The 23,721-nt window shown below is 27.4% G+C and overlaps 1 protein-coding gene and 1 long non-coding RNA gene across 10 annotated transcripts in view; one reads left to right on the forward strand and one right to left on the reverse strand.

Annotated features, from left to right (window-relative positions):
* LOC140667973 (uncharacterized) overlaps positions 1 to 23,721 on the reverse strand; it is a 97,553-nt gene that overhangs the window by 48,596 nt on the left and 25,236 nt on the right. The window contains exons 1-2 of one of the 7 annotated variants that reach the window (XM_072896435.1): positions 9,492 to 10,242; positions 8,465 to 8,656 (exon numbers count right to left, since the gene is read on the reverse strand). The exons of 3 other annotated variants lie outside the window; for them this stretch is intronic. The gene's annotated coding sequence lies outside the window, so the exon portion shown is untranslated. Of the gene's footprint in view, positions 1 to 8,464; positions 8,680 to 9,468; positions 10,243 to 23,721 lie in introns of those variants that run through there. 3 more of the 7 variants (XM_072896432.1, XM_072896433.1, XM_072896431.1) reach the window with 3 other exon arrangements.
* LOC140667978 (uncharacterized) overlaps positions 1 to 23,721 on the forward strand; it is a 74,672-nt gene that overhangs the window by 6,575 nt on the left and 44,376 nt on the right. The window lies entirely within an intron of this gene.

Here is a 23,721-nt window from a genome sequence, read left to right on the forward strand (position 1 = left end):
ATTCTTTTTACTTGTTTTGAACAAAAATACCTGGAAAATCAGGGAATTTTTTTACAAGATTTGAGTAGACACCCTGGTAATGTAAAAAGTAATGTGATATGCTTTATCTGATTTAATTGTCCAAAAATACTATATAAAAGAAAAAAGAGGTATATAACTTTACTTCTTTATAAAAGCGAACTTCTTACAAATTTAAATTAGATTAATAATTTAAAATTTTTTTGTATATGCTTATTAAAAAAAATAATTTTAAACACACTTATACGAATATATAAAATATATATCTATATTAAATATTATTTTATATATTTAATATTTTAGACAACATATAAATTCTTTATATACAAAATTCATTTATAATTTATAATTTAAAATTGTAACTATATAAAAAAAATATATCTATTATATATTTTTTTTATCGTACGTAATCTTACGTGTATTTACTTTCATGTATTTTTAGTAAAAACAAAATTATATACTGCACTATAGTATGTGTATACTATATACTACACTATATGATTGCTCTTTTATGAAGTTAATTTTTACTTATGTCAAAAGACAATGCAGTTAACTGTGCATGCTATTTATTTATCAACTGTTATGTTTCAAAGTGTCATAAATCTCTTTTCGAAAGCAGTAATCGTATATTTTCTATGTGTGCGTTGTTTACATGTAAAGTGATGATAGTGACGTTTCTTAAAGAAAAATTTTCATATTTAAATTTTGCATCGTATTTTATAAAATACGTAGAACGAAAATAAAAGCACTTTTCTTATATAATTGAGGCAAACTATTAAACTATTAAGAATTTGAGCTCAGCTGTTATTAAGATCCAATAATTTAAAAATCTAAAGCACTCTCAACTGACAATCTCCTGTATAGATACGTGAGGTATCTCGTTACTATTACTAACCATTACTTTTTAAGATAGGAAAAGATAAGAAATAGGAAAAAAAATACTTTCAAAAAAATGTTATATCGCATTTATATTATCAGAAAAATAAATATACCATATGAAATAGAAGAAAACATTAGCCACCATTCGATAAGCACCGAGTGATTATCAACTGCAAACAAATTCGAGCAAAGAAATTTGTAAAATCAACATTTGTTCGAGAGCTTAAAAAACACTTTAATGGATTCTTGAGCAAACGCAAGGTAACATGGCGATATTCGACTTTGTGGGTTGATTCTACTGTTATTATACATTGAACATATTTTACTGTTTGCAGGGCAATTGTTTTTTAATTTTTTTTTTTTTGCTTTAAGCAATATTGTTTTAAAAGCAATTAAAAATTGCAAATAAATTCATATTTTGATTGGTAAAGGTGCGTATTATTAGAGAAAAAAAACTGTTCCATAAAAAACCCCATCTTGTCTTAGAATGAAGAAAATCTTGCTTTATAATGAAAAATAAGAGTTAAAACGATTTATCTTTGAAAGGTTTTTCTTTATATATTGAGACAGAGACACAAAAAAAGAAAATATAAAAATTGAGACGATTATAGATATAAAAGAAATAATGATTGTGTGGGAAAGAGGAAAGTAAATTAAGTTTTGCGAATGAAAAATAACTAGAAAGATAAATATGTACATACAATATGAACAACTATAGAAATTATAATTATGATTTGTGGTTTCTCTCACGCCGCTTGCCTCGAATTCTATTTATCTCTTCCTCTGATTTTTTCAATGAGATGCGAATGGTAAATCTTTTTGATTTATCTTTTTTCTTCTTAAAAAAAATGACACTTTATTTATGTTTATATTCTGTTGCGTGTTTACTATTATATGGACGTACATAATACATTTTTTATTGTGCACTTATTAACGAGCTCTTTGTTATCAAAAATTATTCGAGATATCAAAAAATGTTTTACATCAAAATTTTTCATAGCAAAAACATGTCTGTTTAACCACATTAATAAAATTTAAAAAAAATAATTTTTTTAGAAATTTTTGAAAAAAATTATTTTTTTTTAAATTTTTTTCATGTAATTAAATAGAAGAGTTTTAGCCATAAAACTTTTGTATAAAACATTTTTGATGTCTCGAATAATTTTTGAGATCTATCGAAAAAAGCGAAAAATCGCTCTATATATTAAAAATAAGAAAAAGGTAAGAAAAAAGTAGAAAAGAGATTTCTTAGCAGCCAATTGCTATTATTTATCAAATTTTATTTCTTTTTCTTTTTAAACTTCTTCTACAAATATCTATAAAAAATTAACACAGTTTTTATCCTATCGAACTCTATTTATTTCTATCTCTGATTTTTTTAATGGGATGTGAATGATGAATCTTTTATATCAATCTTTTTTTTCTTAAAAAAATGATACTATTTATGTTTATATTCTGTTTCGTGTATTTCTGAAAATATACAGCATTCTTGTATATTCATTGTTTCAATTCATTTAAAATATTAAATAATGATATATATTCTCAAGAAATAAGGGAAAATAACATTTTTCAATTTATGCAAGCCTCAATGAAAAGACGCGTTGAATTATGTAATATATGTATTCATGTGGAGACAATAGACACATCGAATATCTGTTACGACCAATAAAACCATTATTTAACATCATTGATTTTTAGATACTCGCTTATTAAAATAATTTGGTTTATTTTAATGAATACTACACGCACATACACACATGCGCACGCACATGTAATACGCATACATGAAAAATTTATATGAATTTTTAAACATGCATACACTTACATAGGCAAGCATAAGTGTGTGTGTGTGTGGGTGTGTGTGTATGTGTGTGTGTAAATAAAATGAACAAGAAATAAAGCAGAAAAAGAAGGGGAATAAGAACACTGTCTTTCATGGCCGCGATGAAAGACAGAGAGATCTTTTAACCAAAAGGAAATTTTCGGAATAGTCGAGTTTTTCAACCTCACATTGTCGGTTACACCAAGAAGCAAGCAACAAGTGGAGATCTGAAATGCCCCTCCTCTGCAAATCTCTCTCTTCTACCTTTCGAACTTTTGTACACTAGTGTTCTTTACTCTCTATTTCCAAGACTTTTTCGTTCTCATTTTTGGTTCAATTTCGTTTAATACATTTGTACGTTTAATATTTTTTCGTTGTTTTTTTCCTGTAATAAATCTGCTCGATTTTTACATATATCTATATGTACCTGACAATTTAAAATAAGTGTTATATACAAAAGAGTCAGCGATGTATCATAGAAACAATGGCACGTATTCTGAGCTCACGTTTATCGTTAAACGTGTCTTTAAATGTGTTTTATATATTTAGAAACACATTGTATACATTCAGCGATAAATATGAGCTCAGAATATCGGCTAATGAAAAAGTTGTAATGAAAAAATTGATAAGAATGAATAGAAATATGATAAGAAATATAAATAAATAAAATGATAAGAAATATAAATAAATATAAATGATATTTTTGTAAAAAAATATATAAATGATATTTTTATCTTTCTCTTTGCGAAAATATATTTTTTTATAGCAAAGAGCTTTTTTAATAAGTGCACAATAAAAAATATGTTACGTACGTCCGCAATAATAAACACGAAACAGAATATAAACATAAATAGTATCATTTTTTTAAGAAAAAAAAGATTGATAGAAAAGATTCATCATTCACATCCCATTGAAAAAATTAGAGATAGAAATAGAGTTCGATAGGATAAAAACTGTGTTAATTTTTTATAGATATTCGTAGAAGAAGTTTAAAAAGAAAAAAAATAAAATTTGATAAATAATATCAATTAAGGCTGTTAAGAAATCTCTTTTCTACTTTTTTCTTATCTTTTTCTTATTTTTAATATGTAGAGCGATTTTTCGCTTTGTTCGATAGATCTCAAAAATTATTCGAGATATCAAAAATGTTTTATACAAAAGTTTTATGGCTAAAACTCTTCTATTTAATTACATGAAGAAAATTAAAAAAAAAATAATTTTTTTCAAAAATTTGTAAAAAAATTATTTTTTTTAAATTTTATTAATGTGGTTAAACAGACATGTTTTTGCTATGAAAAATTTTGATGTAAAACATTTTTTGATATCTCGAATAATTTTCGAAATATATTGGGAAAAGCAAAGATGGCTCTACATTATATAAGAGGTAATTTCATCCTTTAGAATTGTTTTTGGACCGCAAATGAAAATGGCGTGATCGATTTCATATGGAATGATTCATATATGATATATAAAATTGTGTGTATAATATCGAGTATCCCATAGTGTGAGTCAAAATACAAAAATTAGTAAATTTACAAAAATTTAAGTAATACAAATTTGTGATCTTTTATTCTAAGTAATAGTTTCTGACATTTAAAGTTGATTCTGTCACAAAATTACACACACATACATACATTTAAAGTCGTCTAATATTCGTGAGTTACGTGTGCACATAATTTAGTGACGCATACGTACGATTAACAAACAGGCAATTGTTTAAATATATCTTATGTGATATATATTAACTTTAAATTTTCATATTTCAAAAACTATGATTTGGAGTAAAAAATCATAAATATATTGCTATACCTATATTGTTTGATTTTTTGAAAATTTCCTGCTATAATATTTTAATTCACAATTTCAAGATAATATACATATATAATATATGAATTTATTATATATTAATTCTTATGTGTTATGATAAGAGGGTAAAAGCGTTCATTTTCGCTGAAAAAAAATATTATTGTATCGCTATAAAAGAAAGTTATGCGATGTATGTGTAGGTCCATGATATTATATTACGGATGAAATATGATGACGGGATCTGGGATGCACAGATACACACATGTCTCTAAATTTCGCTTAACAGAATATTATACTCAAATATGCACAATGTGTATTAAATTGCATAATATCATTAAACAAACTGTTTACCCATCGAATTTTATTTTTTTAAAGATGGATATATGAAATGAATGATTTAAAAATTAATTATAAGATACTAACAAGTTTCAAATAAAAACAGAATAAATGTTATTTAAACAGATAGTTCCAGCTGTTTATAACATTTAAAAATATGTAAATTATTAATAAATTATACACTTGTACAACTTATAACTTGGATTTTAACTGTCAGTGATAAGACAGTAATGATGTAAGATACATATATGTATATACATGTATTATATATACGTCGAATTTACTTTAGCATTATGTTATTGTTTTCAAACATAGTATGCATAATAACATAAAAAAATACTTCAGTCTTGTTGTTGCTATATTATCGAATCGAAAATATATATTCGATCGGATCGAACTGATCGAATATTATCTTAATATTCTATTTCAAGGTCGACAGAGACAGATGATCGAGGTAGTTTTGTCGAAATGATCAGTCAGATCTCACTCTATCAAATCTTTATTTGACTTTACATAAAAAATAAAAATAAACACTATTTTTAAGGAACGATCATCAACGTCAGTAAAATATGTGGACGCGCATAAATGCAATTAGGGCACTTTCCCGAAAAGTTCCGTTATAAACTGTTCGACGTTATAGGCATCGCCTTGTGTAGATGAAAATGGGTCATATATTGAACATTTAATATGATTATGTAATATGTGAAATATGCGCGCGCGCATACCAGCCGCACGACACTCACACGCGCACGCACACGTGTATGTACACATGGGATGCTAGCCTAGACTTTATGCTGTATATTCTGATACGCTAAAGAAGTCCGACATTTTACATAATCTAAAAATAATATTATAATTTGATTTAAAAAATATATTATAAAATCCATTTCAAAGTCATAACACATGATTGAACTCGCTTTGGAATTATGAAACTCATGAAACTCATCATGAAAATATCATGTGACATTTAAAAAAAACGGTATTGAATTACGTTGAAATATGAAATGACAGAATGATGATGACATCAAATTTATTTCCTCTATATTCTACAATTTTAATTTTAATATTTTTTTTTTAATACTAACTGTTTACAACCGTTATTGGAATGTATTATTTTATTGGGGACACATTGCATATATAAGCAATGTTCTTTTTCCGACATATAAATTATATGCATTATCGATATGATGCACTTCATTTGTGTATCACATATCACGCTTGTTGTCACACTTTCAACTAAACTATAACTTATTGTATATCTGAAATGAGATGCATTAGCAAAGCAGAAAAAGAATGCAAGATCTATATCAGACGAAAACAAAATCTAACTCCGTATTTACTTGTAAACAATTAATAAAACGATTATTTTGCTTATTTCGCTTTACTATAAATTCAATGCGCTCTCTCTCTCTCTCTCTCTCTCTCTCTCTCTCTCTCTCTCTCTCTCTCTCTCTCTCTCTCAATTCTAATATCTATATGTATTTTACTATATATATCAATAAGTATACAATATTACACTTTATTCTTATCCTACGTATTATCAATCATAACGTCATTTTAATTTCCTGATTTTTTTTACTCTGTCTTTGTTTCTCTTTCTCATTCCTGTTCCGAACACAAGCGCATAAAAATAATGAAAGGACAAAACTAATAGCTCGCGATCTACCGAGGAATACGTTCATAGGCAAGGCCGTAAAACAGAGAGAAAAGCGATGAGAGGCGTGCAATAAAAACAAGAATGACGGGCATAAAACAGCATAATGGAATTCGAGCTAACCCGTCTCTCTTGTAACTTATATAGCAAACTGTCGTTCATATCCAGTATTATCGGATGCGTGATATCGAATATTTGTCTTTTTTATCTTTTCTCGTTTCAAAGAACTTACGACTTGAAAACGTAAAATACTGTTTTGCGTGACGTTGCGAAAGTATTAAATGACATTTTGTTCGTTGCATAAAATTTATTCGTGTGTGTTTTTACATTTTCTTCCTTATATATATATATACATATACAATTGTTGAGCTCTTTAAATAAAGATAATAGACACGGATAAAAAATTAACAGAAATAAAAAATACAATAGTAAACATCTGTTATCTAACAGGTAATAATGTAAAGTGCTCATCAAACGAGAACGTGCAAGAGATAATTCTTACATTTATATTGAAAATTTTAATAAAAGAAAATAAAAGGGTCAGCTTCGTATCAATTGAATATTTTCGTACAATATATCTATTAAATTTAATTAACAAAAACTTATAAATTAGATAACTTTAATTACTAAAGAATTTAAAGCATAGTATATGAATATCATAACATCAAATCTCCTTCGTAGTCTTTAAAGCTGAAGTTATCGTGTAGGTTATCGCACGTTATAGTTATTATATATATTGTATTTAAGAGATTATTTTTTATGTCATATGAAATGCTAACGTAGAACCACGTGCATTAATAACAAGTAATAGTCTGTCTAAAAATACTTTGTATTAAAATAACTTATACATGTATATATGGAAACATTTTATGGATAGAGCTAACAAATAAGTTTCTGATAAAATATGAGTATGTATTTTGATTCAAATCCAATTTTTATTTGGAAATCTTGATCCACTGTTACGTATACATCTATTTAAAAACAATGGGGCTTGCGTAGTAATTTATTACACAAACTTAATTATCATTGTAAATTGTAGAATTAAATTTACAATATTTTATAAAAAAATAACAATATTCACAAGAAATAATTAAACGATTAAGACAAATAATTATTAATCTGGATAAAAAATAAATTTAAACTAAGTGCTACATTAATTTTATATTTCCTCAAACGCTTGTATTTTATTCAGCGTTGGGTAGATTACTCGAACGTTGACTTTGCTTTATGCTTTATAACTATTTTATTTGATCTTAAAATAGACAAATATTTTTACCTTGAGAAGAGTATATATTAAAGTGAAGCACGTTTGATCACATGTTTAGTTTGATTTTTATTTTCTCCTAAATTTTTTATCTTTTTCTTCGTAGAGTTTACTCATCCGAATGGACAAGAAGAAGTTTTTGAAATAATAATTCTATAGCATTGTTACGTGACGCACACACATACATACACAAAATAGAATTTAGCTTATGACAATAAAGTTATCTCGGGTATTTGTAGTCGATGACTTTCTTGTGGTAGTGACGACGCTGTAACAATGGTAACCGGTTTCTCGCACTGTTCGTTCCCTTTTTTTTCGATTTGCTGCCAACGTGCAAGTCATCGATGGCAAAGATATGTATGAACAGCCTTTGATCGGAATCAAAATAAAATAAAAATGGATTATGCAAGTGAATTATTTAAGCGTTTTTTTTTTTTTTTTTTTTTTTTTTTTTTTCTTTATTTGTCGTATAACAGCGATCGTCACGATCATCAGGGGCATCCTGCGAATGAGACAGAACGGGGCGAGAGTAGAAGCAGAAAAGTAAAACTGAAAAAGATTTTGTGCAGCACGAAGCACATGAGTTCTATGATATTAATGCTTATTCAGTACGAGCGAATGAATAATGGGCTGCTAGTGAAATACGTCGAGACATAAATATTGTATCTGGAGCGCTATATATTACCTGTATCGAATATATTATCCGGCGTGTTCTCTGTTCTCTGCTCCGCTAGCTCCTATCTGATTGAGATTGTTGCCATGGGAATGGTTGGACTTGCTCATTTGTTTGCGTCGTGGCGGCCATTTTCTGGTCACTATCACCGAGTCAATTGTGTTTGTTACGTGAGTGAGCCTCTCTCCTTGTCCTTGTTCGTTCCTTCGTTCGACACATAGATTTCTCTTTTGTGCATAAAGTATGAATTCATCTTTTTGGTTTTTCTTTTTTTTTTTCTTTTTTTTTTTTCTTTTTTTTTTGTAAGCGACGTTTACTATATAATACTTTCTCTTCTCGTTCTGTTTCCGAAATTATATATACATTTCACTAATATAACGTGTGTGTGTGTGTGAGAAAGAGAGAGAGAGAGAGAGAGAGAGAAAGAGAGAGAAGATTCCTTATCGATTTACCTTCGAGTTACACGCGACAAAATAGGAGAAAAAACAAAGAGAGCATTATTTTGCAAAAAGTGTTCTCGCAATATATCATGTTTTGATATTCGTTATAAAAGAGAAATACACGACTTTGCGACGTCGTTGTATTCATTGATTGATCTATTTACGATTCGTTTATACAATGCATGAGATGAACTAAATATAAACCAAAGTAAACAATTTTATACATTCAAGGATTTTTTTAATATCAGATATCATATAAGGAGATTCGTGAGATTTAAATAAAATAGTTGTATAAAAATTGAACAGTCAGTAAGAGGATATAATATATTAAATGTTAGAATTACATGTTACAATTTTAATATGGAATAATATAATAATTGCAAGTATTGTCTCTTTGAAATTGTATTTGATATCAGTTTCTGCTGACGAATAATCAAGTCACCTTCAACTTGTTGTCGTAATGTCAAATTTAATCAGCCTAACATCAATTTCCGCAATCAAGTAAACTAAAATATTTTTATTTTTGCAAAAATGTTTTGCACAAACCTACCATTCTGTTTTTTTCCATTTATTTACCTGTTTCTGTCAGCCTTACATACCGATTCCTCCCATCTTCGCATATTCTCTAGCACGACGAAACGTAATCATTTGCAATCCCGCGTAGAACCGCTTTGAAACTTCCTCGAAGGAATTTATTAAACTTTGACTAAGTCGCTTTACAAAGTTTCACCGTAGGGGGAAGTCGGCGGGGCCGAGGCCGAGACCGGGACTTGGGTAGGGTGAGACTGGAGGGGCAACCGATCGAGCTGCGAGAGGAAGCGGTAAGTGCGGGGGTGTCGAGGTAAAGAAGAAACCGACGATGAGAACATAGGCAAGGAACGATAGTGATGGGATGAAGGGAGAGAGAGAACGCGAGAAAGGATGGAGGTGCCAGTGGAAGTGGAGATGGAGGAGAAAGAGGAGTAGGAGAACTGGAAGGTGAAAGAGGAGGATGGGGTGGAGGAGGAGGAAGAGGAGGAGGATGAGAGAAGTTACTTTCCCGGAGAAATAAAAGTTAATAGAGTTCTCTACCTCCTCGTATTCCACCTCTTTCACTGCTTCACCATCGTACAACTTTCACGAAAGTTATTATATCTTAATTTACTATTGGGCATTATCTGGAATTTCTCCGACGTTTCCGTTTTAATGCGCCGCAGGATATAAGCAGAAAGTATATCGTTCTTTCGTATGATTGAGAGAAACAAAAGTACTTTTATCATGCTGCTTTATTATACTATGACTATGAGTATATGAAAAACGAAGAGTATGGATAAGAAAAAGAGAGAGTATAAAAAAGTCAATGTATCTGTTATATATTCAAATTAAGAGAATACTTCTTACGAGGTCCAGGGAACATTAATATTACATCGTGCAAGATCACGGATAAAAACACATTTAAAAATTGATATTTGGTGATCATTGGAATCTTATGTTCTAAAGTCAGAATCAATCCTGCTAAAAAAATATACCAATCTTACGCATTGATTTTAAAGGTATTATGAAAAGAGAGTACATTACGATATTTATATAGTCAATAAAATTCATAAGTTGATAGATTTATTTTTTTTGTAAAAATTGTTGTATTATTGCTATATTAAAAACTGTGTCGCTGATAAAATTCATTTATAACTTTATTTTCTAGAATTATTTTAATCTCCATTTATATAATAAACTGCGAAAAATAAAATTTAATAATATAAAATGGTAAAAGAATAATGCTTACACAACAACAATCTAGGACACAACATCTGAAAGTTACATTATTTGAATGCATCTGCAGACATTTGCTCGACATTTTCTGTAAAAGAGACATTTCACAGTAAAGCACTCATCCGCTTGGTATTTTCCAATAAGTTTCTTTGATCGTAATATTGTAGGAAGCTTCAATCGTCAAAAACAATTGTATTAAAAAAGAAATTGCGTCGATTAGAACAATACATGTGTAAATGAAACTTTGTATAAGAGGAAGCTGAAACTAGCGTAAGAGGGAACTATAGATACTTCGATCCATTCGTTTGATTCACAATCAGTATCATTCGGCTTACAGTTACTCGTTTTTCTGTATATGAAGTAATCTGACATATGTCATAATTTGACAGTTACATATGCATATCATAAAAAGCAAATAACTGTGAGTCGAATGATATCGAGTCAAATCGAATGAGCTGAGTCTTTCTTTTCTCTTAAAATCAACACTCTCCTTATCCTGATTAATATTCTTTTATCAATAATGAATACGATTAAAATATGAATCATACAAATCGGTATCATTATGTAGTGTACATAATATACCGTTATAAAATTATCAATTTACAGTCTATCTCTATTTATAACTTGTAAGCCTGACAGCAATCGACATATTATTTTGTTTTCGAATTCAAAGTTCTAATCTCTAAGTGAAAAAATTCATAATCTACACAAAAAGAAATTTATATCTACGGATATTTATTGGAGATATTTTTTATCAGATTGGATTAGAACATAGTGGTGATAACACTGTCTCAATTTTATTTATGATAAATGGCTTTTTTTTAAATAGATACAAATTAAGATCTAAAAAAATTTGACCGTCAAAACAGATATATCTACTGAGAAACTCATAGAAACATGATAAAACATTGCAATAAATTATTAAATTACACAAATTACTTGAATTCCCTGTAAAATTACATTGGTAATTCTTTAGGAAAATGTAGACAGTACACATGGATTATCTTAATCTTAACATTATAAAAAATTCATTCTTGAATATGTCCTTGGAATCACTTGACGTTCTCTTATTGTTTTTGAAATGTTATATTAAAGTTCAGTAATTTTTATTCTACATTGAAAGTATATACTGACAATGAGAGCAACAACAAATTATATATTTATTATTTATATAAAAATTAACAAATTATATAAAAAAAGCAAATAGAAGATATGTTACTTTGATATTGATTGTATTGTCAAGGTAATAATTTTGAGTAAAAATTTTTTTTTGTCATTATTTATTAAAAAATTATTAATAAATAAGGTTAATAATGCAAACGAGTGTTAAATGATAATTTGAATTTTTTTAGAATAGCGATGTAAGGCAAGAGGTGAAACTCTCTCTCTCTCTCCCTGCCTATGAATTTATTTTGCAATAAATGTACAAATAAAAATTTACATTTTATATATAACTTTTATATAACTTTTATATAATTACCACGACACAGAGTAAAGCGCGTAAAGCGTGACAAGCTATTATCTCTGAAAATACATTATAACAAAAAATGTTTTAGATAAAAGTTGTTTCATTCGAAGGGGAAAAAGATAGGAACATTAGTTTGATTAAGTGTAGTCAAAGTCATATGGAGGTCAACTTAGTTTTTCTTTAATAAAATCCTAATTTTTTTATAAATCGAGTCCTTGCATAATTCTGCAAAAAGTTATAAGAGTATTATAACCAAAAATTGATATTTACGAGATTTTTCATACTTTGACAGCTGTATATAATACACTAAAAGAGAATAAATATATCATAATAATTATTTTTTTCTAAGATGTTTTACAAGTCTCGGTCTTACAATTAGTTTTAGTCGCATATCCTCAATAAGCTAAATGCATAATATGCCAGCAGATTAGCAACAGATTTAATCAGAAGTTACTCTTAAACGTGCAAATTAGCAGCTGTGTCCGAAGTGACCCACGGGCTACCAGTAGAGTCTGCTCATGGAATCTAATACCAGATTGGCGACAGAAACCGAGTAGGATCTGCGCACAATCTAACGACAGATTAGCAGCAAAAACCAAACAAGATCTGCTCCTAGCCGTTTAAATAAAAGAGATACCTAAAGTAAATCGATATGAAAGCTATTAATATTTAATCCGATTTTAAAAAACATAAATATATTAATGTTATAAGTGCAATAAAAGTAAATATTACAGATATATTATCGATAAGTAAGCGGTTAATTGTAAATTTTTTTCCATATAATATGTAATGTAACATATATTGTAATGATATCTCATATAATAAACGACTATATGTTCAACTTAATTAAATAAATAATAACATCAATTATGAATGTGTCAATAAAAAATAATTAAAAATTTTTTAATCTCGAGATATATATTGTATATGAGAATTACATTTCTACTCTTTGCGCTTCAAAAAGCAGTACGAATAATTATTCATTTATTTTAATTTTAATATTCTGAATCTTCTATTAAACTTGTATTAGATAGCAGAAATTAAATTGATAAAAACAGTCACTACACTTTTTATTAATAGCCTTGCAAATTTTATATCTACTTCTAACAGAAATTTAAATACGAGAAAATATGTATATTGCATAACGGTAAAAGTGAAGAAATTATCGAATCAAATATTAAAAACTTTTAAATATAGATCTATCACTATCCATTTAAATAACATTTAAATAACTAAAAAATGCAGATACTCTCGTGTTCCTGCTGTCAATCTGTCATTATGATAGATTGCCATTATGACATAGATTGCATGCACGCAGCTACTGCTCGGTTTCTGCCGCCAATTTAACGTCAGGTCATGTTAAATGATCCTGCTCGATTGCTACCATCAACTTAATATCTTCTATATCAAATTTGCTTTTTTGTTGACAACAAATTTATATCAGACTTTATATCATAATTTTAAGGATATAATATAGTATCAATATGTATTTATTCAAAATGTGTCACAAGATTATAAAAAAATATATACATAGGCTCATTTAAAAAACGCGAAATTAATTCAAAATTGGATTTTAAAATTTGAATGAAAATATTAATTTAAAAAAAAATTTTCTGCATTATTATGTGCTTTATAAAACCGTATAAACTTATTGTTAGATAATTTATTTTTTGAAAAAATGAATAATCTAGAAAACATCTAACAATAAGATGCGCGAGTTAAGAGGATCATTCTATATGTAGATTAAAAATAAACATTATGATTGTACTTTACTATGTACAAATTTGTATACACAATCTGAACAATCGGTTATATTATCGTATATAATATATTATATCATGTGTGTAATAACTTTTCTTTCTAACATATACATCGTAATATTATAACATCGAAAGTAGGCCATCGAAAATGAATTGCGGCAAAGGAGCATGTGAAATATTCTTGAAACACAACCTACGTGTAATTTACGTTACAACTTCGTATTTAATGCATAAATTAATTAGCAAAAAATGTAATAAAATTTCACTTTGACTGTTTCTGAATAAATTTTAATTGATTCGCAAAAATAATTTTTGAATAAATTCCATCATATGTTTTATCGAATAAACTTGTTGCGTACTTGTTCAATCAATCAACGTGTAATTTATTATAATCATTTAAGTATTTATTAATAAATCGTAACGTTAATCAATTATTTGAAAGGCGAATGTAATGTAAGAAAAATTTTTTTTTACAAGTTATTTTTATATAAGGTCTTTATCACTTTTTCAAACAAAAGTATATAATTTTTTCTCTTGCATATGATAATATAATATAACCGATATTAATACATATTAATAATAATATAACTCTAATTAAGCTAATCTTGAACTTTAAAATTTAGTATTAAATGAAAAATACAAAATGCTGACAAATTAGTTTTTATTATTAGTAAAAATGTTTAAAATGATAGCCTTCACTTTTGGCGACAACACAAAGATGATCAATTATTGATTATGATCTCTTTCAATAATGTTTTTTTTCTAGGTTTTAATAGTTCTCTAAATATCTGTCGTATAATAAACATCAGTCATAATTTCCTTATCAGTACAATAAATATATTTGTTTGCATATGATCAATTGGAGATTAGTTTACTCGCCAATTTATCAGTCAATGAATGTTTCAGAATATATTATTTGAAGGAAAAGAAAATTAATGATTTTTATTTGTGTAGTGAAAGTCAACAACGTTTGAAAGCTGGTATGTTTATACAAAGAAAGATTTCCTAATTATGATTGTATGTGTCCATAACTTTCTATATAAATTTATTCGTGTGTGTTTTTACATTTTCTTGCTTATACATATACAATTGTTGAGCTCTTTAAATTAAGATAATAGATACGGATAAAAAATTGACAGAAATAAAAGACAATAGTAAACATCTGTTATCTAATAATAATGTAAAGTGCTCATCAAAACGAGAACATGTAAGAGATAATTCTTACATTTATATTGAAAATTTTAATAAAAAAATAAAAGAGACAGCTTCGTATCAATTGAATATTTTCGTGCAATATATCTATTAGATTTAATTAACAAAAACTTATAAATTAAATAACTTTAATTACTAAAGAATTTAAAGCTTGATATGAATATTATAATATTAAATCTTCCTAGTCTTTAAAGCTAAAGTTATCATGTAAGTTATCACACGTTATAGTTATTATATATATTGTATTTAGGAGATTTCCTTAAAAGATTTTCTAATTATGATTGTATTGTGTCCATAGCTTTCTATATAAATATAATTCAAATATTTCATGAAATTGGAAGTATCGAAAAAAAAATAAAAAGCTTTTGAAACCTAAAGGTGTAACATATAAAAACTGCGATAAACAAATCAATAGAAAAGAACTACTAACTATAAATTGATACTATTGATACTTTAATAATCTGACAATTAAACCTTAGATAGAATCATAGATAGAAATATGTAATATTCTTATAAGATTTGTTAATAATTCTTTTTTACAAAATATATCACTAAAGCGTCTGTTAATATAATATCAACACAATGATTCAACTCTTATTTAGGTATTGTAACAAATCTAAAAAAATTCTCAAATCGCTACATTAAAATATAATAAAATGGATACAACGCCACGTTCATTAGATTTTATACTATTAGATTTTTTTATCTAATAGTATAAAAAAAAGTTGAGAATAGTATAGATTAGTTTTGAAGATTTTTTTGCAAAAAAAAACACGTTTATTCTAGAGAGAGTTAAATTATATTTCATTCAAAATATTTTCCATCGCCAACTATAACTTTTTCCATTTATTTGGCAATAAGTGAATTCCGCGATAAAAAAAATGTTCGTCCTTTGAAACAATCCATTTCATTGAGCCATTTTTTTTTTTTATTTCTTCGTATGTTATAAAGTGCTGGTCAGCAAAGCCGTGCTACATCGATCAAAACAAGTGATAATCTAAAAGAGCATAGTATGATGAATACGCGGCGTGTGGCAAGACTTCCCATTGAAGTGACGATAACGTATCTTTAACTGTTTTTACAACATATGGTCGAGTATTGTCGTGCAACAAAATCACTTTATGTTTTCTTTGAGCTATTGTCGGACGTCTGGTTCAAAGCATAATTCAACATCATAATAAATAATCACAGATCATAATAAATAATTCGTCATTTTAGAATATGTATTGCCTTTAAAGGCCATTACTTCGAATTTTTAAATAATAAAAAAAAAATTAACTTTTTCTTATTTTTCGTTTAACTTCTATTACAAAATTATGTTTGAAATAATTTTTATATCATCGGTAAAGAGATAATTAAATGTCCTGTTTCTTATAGAATTTTTGTATGTAATATGTACATGCATATACACATATATGTATACATACATACATACATGGTGTAATATGTAGAACTCATTTTAATAGATTTAATACTTGAAACAATGAGAAAAATTGATAATATTACAAATAATATAGGTCCAGAGTTTGACCTTGTTTTTCAGTTATAGTGAGTTTCATATTTTAGCAATCTATTATATCACTATAGCTGTTTATTTTCAAAAAGTACTCAATATTACTTTGTGTTTGAAGACCTCTATAAACATTTTAACATTAATCTTCTAATTCTCTCGAATCTTTTAAGTGATTTTCGCTTTGGACTTGACGTAAATCTTGTTCATTTTCCTAAAAGTATTTCAATAAATTGTCAATAAACGTTCAAATAATCTCACGAATAAACTTTCAGGTAAAAACGTTTACAGATATATATTCTGTCTATACTAGTCATTTTGAATGCCTTTTGTATAAATAAGCAGATGCAGATTGTTAAAATATAAAACTCATTACAATTTAGAAACAAAGTTAAAGCGGACATATGTTTACGTAAATTCTTTTTTATTTTTTTAAGTACTAATATTATTGGTCTGCATGCTGAGCTCACATTTATTGCTAAATGTGCCTCGAAATGTATACAAATACATGTAAAAAAACAAATTTACAGGCACATTTAACGATAATGTGAGCTCAGAATATGAGCTATTCAATTTATTAAAAATGGGTCACTTCTATTATAGGACACCCTCTATATTTATTATTTACGTATCTCCTGGAATTCAAGATATTTTTTCCAAATTTCTTAAAGTTTCTTTATATTCTTTTCGACCAAAGTTTTTGGTTGAGTATTTATCCAGTTTTGTAGATTTTCAATAATTTCGTTGTTATTTTTAAAACGTTGGTCTCAACTCAAGTCTCTCTTGGCCTTTGAAAATAAATGATAACCACTGAGAGCTAAATCGGAGCATTGGTAGGAGGATGAAAAAGTAGCTCCAAATTGATGATAATTTCTATCGTTTTCTTAACTGAGTGTAATCGAGTATTATCTTGGAGAAAATTAGACTTCTTTAATTTTCCTGCGTTTTAAATGAATAGAATAGTTAACACTACCAACATTAATGTTCAAAATATTATTAATTTCGCAAACTCTTATGCACCTATTATCCTACAATAAATCATTGATTGTGATTTACATTGCCAGTGAAAAATACGATTTATTTTTATGTATTCTTGTCTGAAACTATCACACCAATTAAACACTCGAGAGCTTGAAAAGCCATTATTTGTTAAGCTATTTTTTAATTTTTTCATAAATTTAGTTCAAATTTTTTGTACTTTCTTTTAGTAAAAATTAAAAATTTTATAATGCGCTATGCAACGGTCGATAGTACCTCTTGCTCATTTATTATAAGTTATGCTAACAACAGTGCATTCAATCACGTGTCTATTAAAACGGAGTAATCAAAAAATAATCCAATATAGCCAACCCTATAAAACATGTGTTAATTTTAGAGTTTAGTGCATTTAAGCGAGAAATTATAAAGTCTTATTTATATTTGAATAATCTAATATTATATTTATATATATATAAAATGTAGGGTGTTTCAAACAGATGTTAAAAAATTTTCAGAAAAAATTACATTAATTAAAACAAGAAAAAATTTTTTATAAACATATATTCAGAAATACTTTGTTTCAGAGATACAGGTTGTTGAAGAAAAAAATTAAAAAATAATGTTTTTTTTTTCTAATTGTATTTCTCTAAAAGTATTTCTCTTCAAGTGTTTCTATCTGCAAGTTATCTCTTCTTTAATAAGTTTTTTAACTATTTAATCTTAAAAATTGAATTTCTTAATGCAATAATGTACTTCTAGAAGTGAAATTAAAAATTTTGTTTCTAACTAATTAACTACAAAATAGAAACAGTAATACTATTCTAAATACTTTCTACTAATACTATATACACTCTTAAAATTTCAAATTATAATGTAATAACGATTATCATTTTATTCACAAAAAATATTGTACTTTTTTGACCACATTTGAGGAATTCGTATTTCAGAAACGAAGCATTCCTGGATACATATCATGAATATTTTCTTATTTTGACTTGGAAAATTTTTTCCTTTTTTACATCTTTTTAACATATCCTGCATGTCGCATATAATAAATTTAGAATAGAGATCTACTTTTTTAAAAATTGATTGCTCTCTTCATCAAAATTAGTATACTTTTTTTACTTTCAAAAAATATATAAATATTATTTTTCAAAGTCTTTGCAAAAACCGAACTGCGAAGATCTGCGTGTGAGAGATTGATGGTAAATTGGCAGCGAAAACCAAGCAGCATTTGTATTTCTTAATCATTTAAATAGAATAGCGTACGTTAAATTATATTAACAGATTCCATTCGGTTTCTGTTAATCTATTGCTAAATTCTATGAGGCTCTGTCGGAAGATAACAAGTTGAATATAACTGATGCTAATTTATTAGCAACTTCTGATAATGAGTAAATTTATCGTCAATCTGTTGACATATTGCACGTATTTTGCTTACTGAATAAATTATTTGAAGTTAGAAGAATTTAATAGATTCCACAAACGAATTAAATTAATAATAAAATAATAATTAAATTACTAAGGTTTCATATGTGAAAACATAATCTTGAAATTTCGCGGACCATTAAAAGCCAACGCCGGATGGTATAGTGCGTCGATTTCATAGTAATAAAGTTTCCTATGAAACCAATTTCTTGTTCACAGAGCACTAAAATTTCTTGGTCTTATATCAAGTAATATAAATTAAATCTCGCATTTTTGAGATTCTAATTTATTCCTCTTTACCCTCCTGGAAAAGTAAGTGAGAAAAATATTGGGTCGAATTGGGTCGCTGAATCGAGAACACACATACTCCTCCAGAACACACGTACATCTCCAAGGGGGGTAAAGAGGGCTAAATTAGAATCTCAAAAATGAAATTTAATTTATGTTACTTGGTATAAGACCAAGAAATTTTAGTGTCCTGTGCACAAGAAATTGATTTCATAGGAAACTTCATTATTATGAAACTGACACACTATCGTCTGGCATTGGCTCTTAATAAATTCAGTTTAGTAATAACTATATAAAAATACTTTTATATACTTTTATACATATATTTACATATGTAATATTTTAATATTTCAAACCTTGAACTATTTCAATCAAATGTCGATCGAAAAATCGAAAGTTACAATAAGCAAAAATATATTTAACATTAACGTGATAAAAATACATATGTAAAAAAAAATAGTATTAGAGCTCATATCTCGTTCTATTTCCTCGCAATCCACGTTACTTTATATATATATATATATATACGCGCATTTTCATTATGATGGTAAAGTGAAAGTAGTCAAACGGGATTATTTCAAACAGTAAGCGGAATATAAAATATATACAAAAGATTCGAACGACAATGAGAACTTCACCTTTTGTGTCTTGGCATTTATCCATTTTATTTCTTTTACATGACTAGTTATATAAAACTTTATTTGGATTTGTGTGTATGTGTGTATGTGATGAGATAAATAATAAATGGAGATTTTTTTTATAATTATAACAATATCATCAAATAATGTCATGATATTCGACAATGTATGATGCTACGCATTAATAACTTTTTTTTATTCATCCTTCTCAGCTAATGTCTTATCCTTCTCGGCTACCTTTCTCTCTACATCTGATTTATCGCTATAAGTTATAATATTTGCGTCACTATTGTATGGTAATACGTATAGTAAAAAATATGTTAATGGTTGCCATAAAAGAGATATATAGTATATATATATATATATATATATATGATATTATATATAAATGTGTGTATGTGTGTATATCTCATATATTCCGCGCCATATACCCAGTGACTATATAAACTGTACTGATATATATCACCCGTACTTCCCCTCTTTCCGCTATTGTACGTTCCGAAAAACACTTAATGTTCTTGCAGCAAGTTTTAATGCGATATACGGGATATTTCCATGTATCATGGCTAGTTCGTTTTTGCTCAATGTTCGTCGCAAAAATCACCATAATAGTGTAAATTATAAATGTAACTATGCATTTAAATTGTAACATCAATTTGTATGATAACAATGTTATAATTGAAAAACTTCAAAATTACTAAACTAGATTGACAATGAATTAAACAGTATATTATATTTTAATTGAATAATTTATAATGAATAATTAATATATATTACATTATTTTATTTGAATAAGTTTTTCGCGATTTTGTTTCACTATTCTTGTTCAACTATTCTTACTCCACGATTTTATATCTAATATACGGCGCACAAATGCCTTTAATTTATTATACGAATTATCGATAAGACAAATTTGCCTATAACAGTCCATTAAAATGACAAGCGATCAATTTTTCTGCTTGTGACACAAATATAAATTATATGTCAAACAAAAACATCCGACACGAGGCAAGTAAATATGTTTATTTAACCTTAATTGAACGCTGAAGCAAATAATATCTAAATATGCACACGCATCAACATTGACTGAATAACATTAATAAAAACGTATTGTCTACAAGAAAATATGATATAATTAATATTTTTGAATAAAGAAATTGTTTTATTTTTAAGAGATGGATAGCTAAAAAAGAAGTAAGTTTTGAAAAACATACGCATAAACCGTAAAATAATAATAATAATAACAATAATGATAATGATAATGACGAGCATGATAATTTCATTATGTAAACTAGAACCGGTGCAGTTGCTAAGGCAAGCTCGTTGACAATGAGTGACTAAAGTCAGCAGCATAGTTACAATGTACGTTATCTTCCTTAAAAATCGAATCATCAATTTGTCAATGTGACTAATGTACACACAAATATTCATTTTCTTTAAATTAGTCAGAGTGAAATTTACGACTGAGAGAGATTTATCGTGATTTGTCAAAAAATAGTGTTTAATACTTTTGTTTACCATAATCACATAATGAATCGAAGTCTTTGATACTTCATATACACTCATGATATTTATCGCTATTATCGCGTTTCTGTGTTGGTTACCATTTTAGGTACCTAAAAATATGGAACTCTGAGACTATCTTACATTCTAGGAGATATAAAATTCGCTGTCATAAACGAAAAATGTCGAATCTTTTTTAGAACTATTTATTCCTAATTAATTTCAACTAACACACAAGGCTGATTTTATTCTTTTTCGAGGAGAATATGGATCTCAACCTAGAATCTAAATTATAAATATTCAAAAATGAATTCTGGACTTTTCAAACATGGCAAAAGTAAAGGAAACCTTTATTTTTACTAATGGCCACTCCTTAGCCTTTATTTTACATGCGTTTTGGAAATGTAAATGAGTGCGTCTTTTACTTTAATAATACGTGGAATATATTTATGCATAATTATTAGATTATTGCGAAATAAAAAATCTTCATTTTATCTAACAAGGAAAGGTGTGGAAGTGTCCCCTCCGATTTTAATGCGTTTTGAATATGTTGCAGTCAAAATAAGAGATACATATTTTTTTATACGTGCTTTTTCAGCCGTTAAGAGGGTGAAATACCCTCTTGAGAAAAATCGGTTTTTATATTTCTGAACAAATAAACATTGAAATGGTAAGAGATATAAAAAAAATGTTTCGAATAAAAGTTTTATGATTTTTAATGTACTTTAAAATTGCATAATTAGATTTTTCGAAAATATCATACTTTTCGAAATCTCCCCTCCCCCTTTCAATTTTTAAAAAAATCTAATTGTGCAGTTTTAAAGTACATTAAAAACCATAAAACTTTTATTGAAAACTTTCTTTATATCTCTTACCGTTTCGACGATATTTGCTCAGAAATATAAAAACTGATTTTTCTCAAGAGGGTGTTTTACTCCCTTAACGGGCGAAAAAGCACGTATAAAAAAATAAGTGTCTCCTATTTTAACCTAGACTACAACATATTCAAAGCGCATTAAAATCGGAGGAAAACACTACCTTTTCTTGTAAGAAAAATAGTCTTAAAACACATAAGAAATCTAATCGGATAACCTTATCGCGGTACATCCTTATCAGAGGATGTCTAATAACTTTCCTCTATATATATCTCCGATGTGCGTTTTTATTAATTTTTCCCATAGATCTTTGTATATTATATTATATTAGACCGCAGCAGCAGTCTTGCTAAAGATGAAAGTAGTCATTCACAATTGGGAATATAATTATTGCATTAATGGACAGAATATTAATCATAATACTTGTCTATAATAATTAATTAATACTTGTCAATATATATGAAAATATTTTATATTTTAATAACTGCCGGCAAATGGAAACACAAAGTAAATATTAACCCAACCTACATATTCTGGGTGATTGTCTACTCTTCGATGTTAGTAATCTAGTATAATATTTAGAAGTCTGTGGTATTTCTGCAGACATATATGTATAGGATCTACAATTTAATGCCGTTCAAAACGGCCAAAATAAAAATTATAGATGAAATTATAGAGGATGTCATCAGATTGCGCGCACGCAAATTTAGTTTCTGTTACTAATCTGCCGACTTAATCAGTAATAACAGCTTCTGTATCAAATTTATAATATTTTTGCTGTAACAATTTGTAGTCTCTTTGCAAGATCTGTTTGAACATACTTGGCTGACTGGGAATATTACATGCATATAAAAATAAAAAAATCCACAAAATGAAATATTTAAACAATACTTTCTTTATACATATATAGAAAGTATTGCTTTAATCTATATTTTATTGCCTAAATCTACTTTTCCTGATAATGCTATCAGGAACGTTAATTGGAAATTAAAAAAATTATACATCACATCATTTTATTTTTTTATTGTATTATGTTTTAATATTAAATACGCAAATAAGCAAGTCTACTAAGCTCATGGGTGCGCTTTGGATGTTCACGTAAGCGCTTCTTTTGCTTCTTTCTCATTTTTTGAAAGAAGAAAAAGAAGTACTTAAAGCGCGTGAGCGTTCAAAGCGACCGCACCTCATGTATTATAAATAATGCGTTATTATGTCCGTAAAATTCCGGCAGCAGCCACGCATGATTTACCATTTCAGCTAGTACCAGTAGAAATACAGCAGAAAACTGACAGTCTCTATGATATGTGTATTATGATATGTATTGCAAAAAATGCTGCAAAATTTAATTAGAAGGTAATAATTTGCATAAACATAATGGATTTTAAACATTTCGTGTTGACATAACATGTTAACAGAAATT

Source organism: Anoplolepis gracilipes, chromosome 7 (assembly GCF_047496725.1).
Source record: "Anoplolepis gracilipes chromosome 7, ASM4749672v1, whole genome shotgun sequence".
NCBI lineage: Eukaryota > Metazoa > Arthropoda > Insecta > Hymenoptera > Formicidae > Anoplolepis > Anoplolepis gracilipes.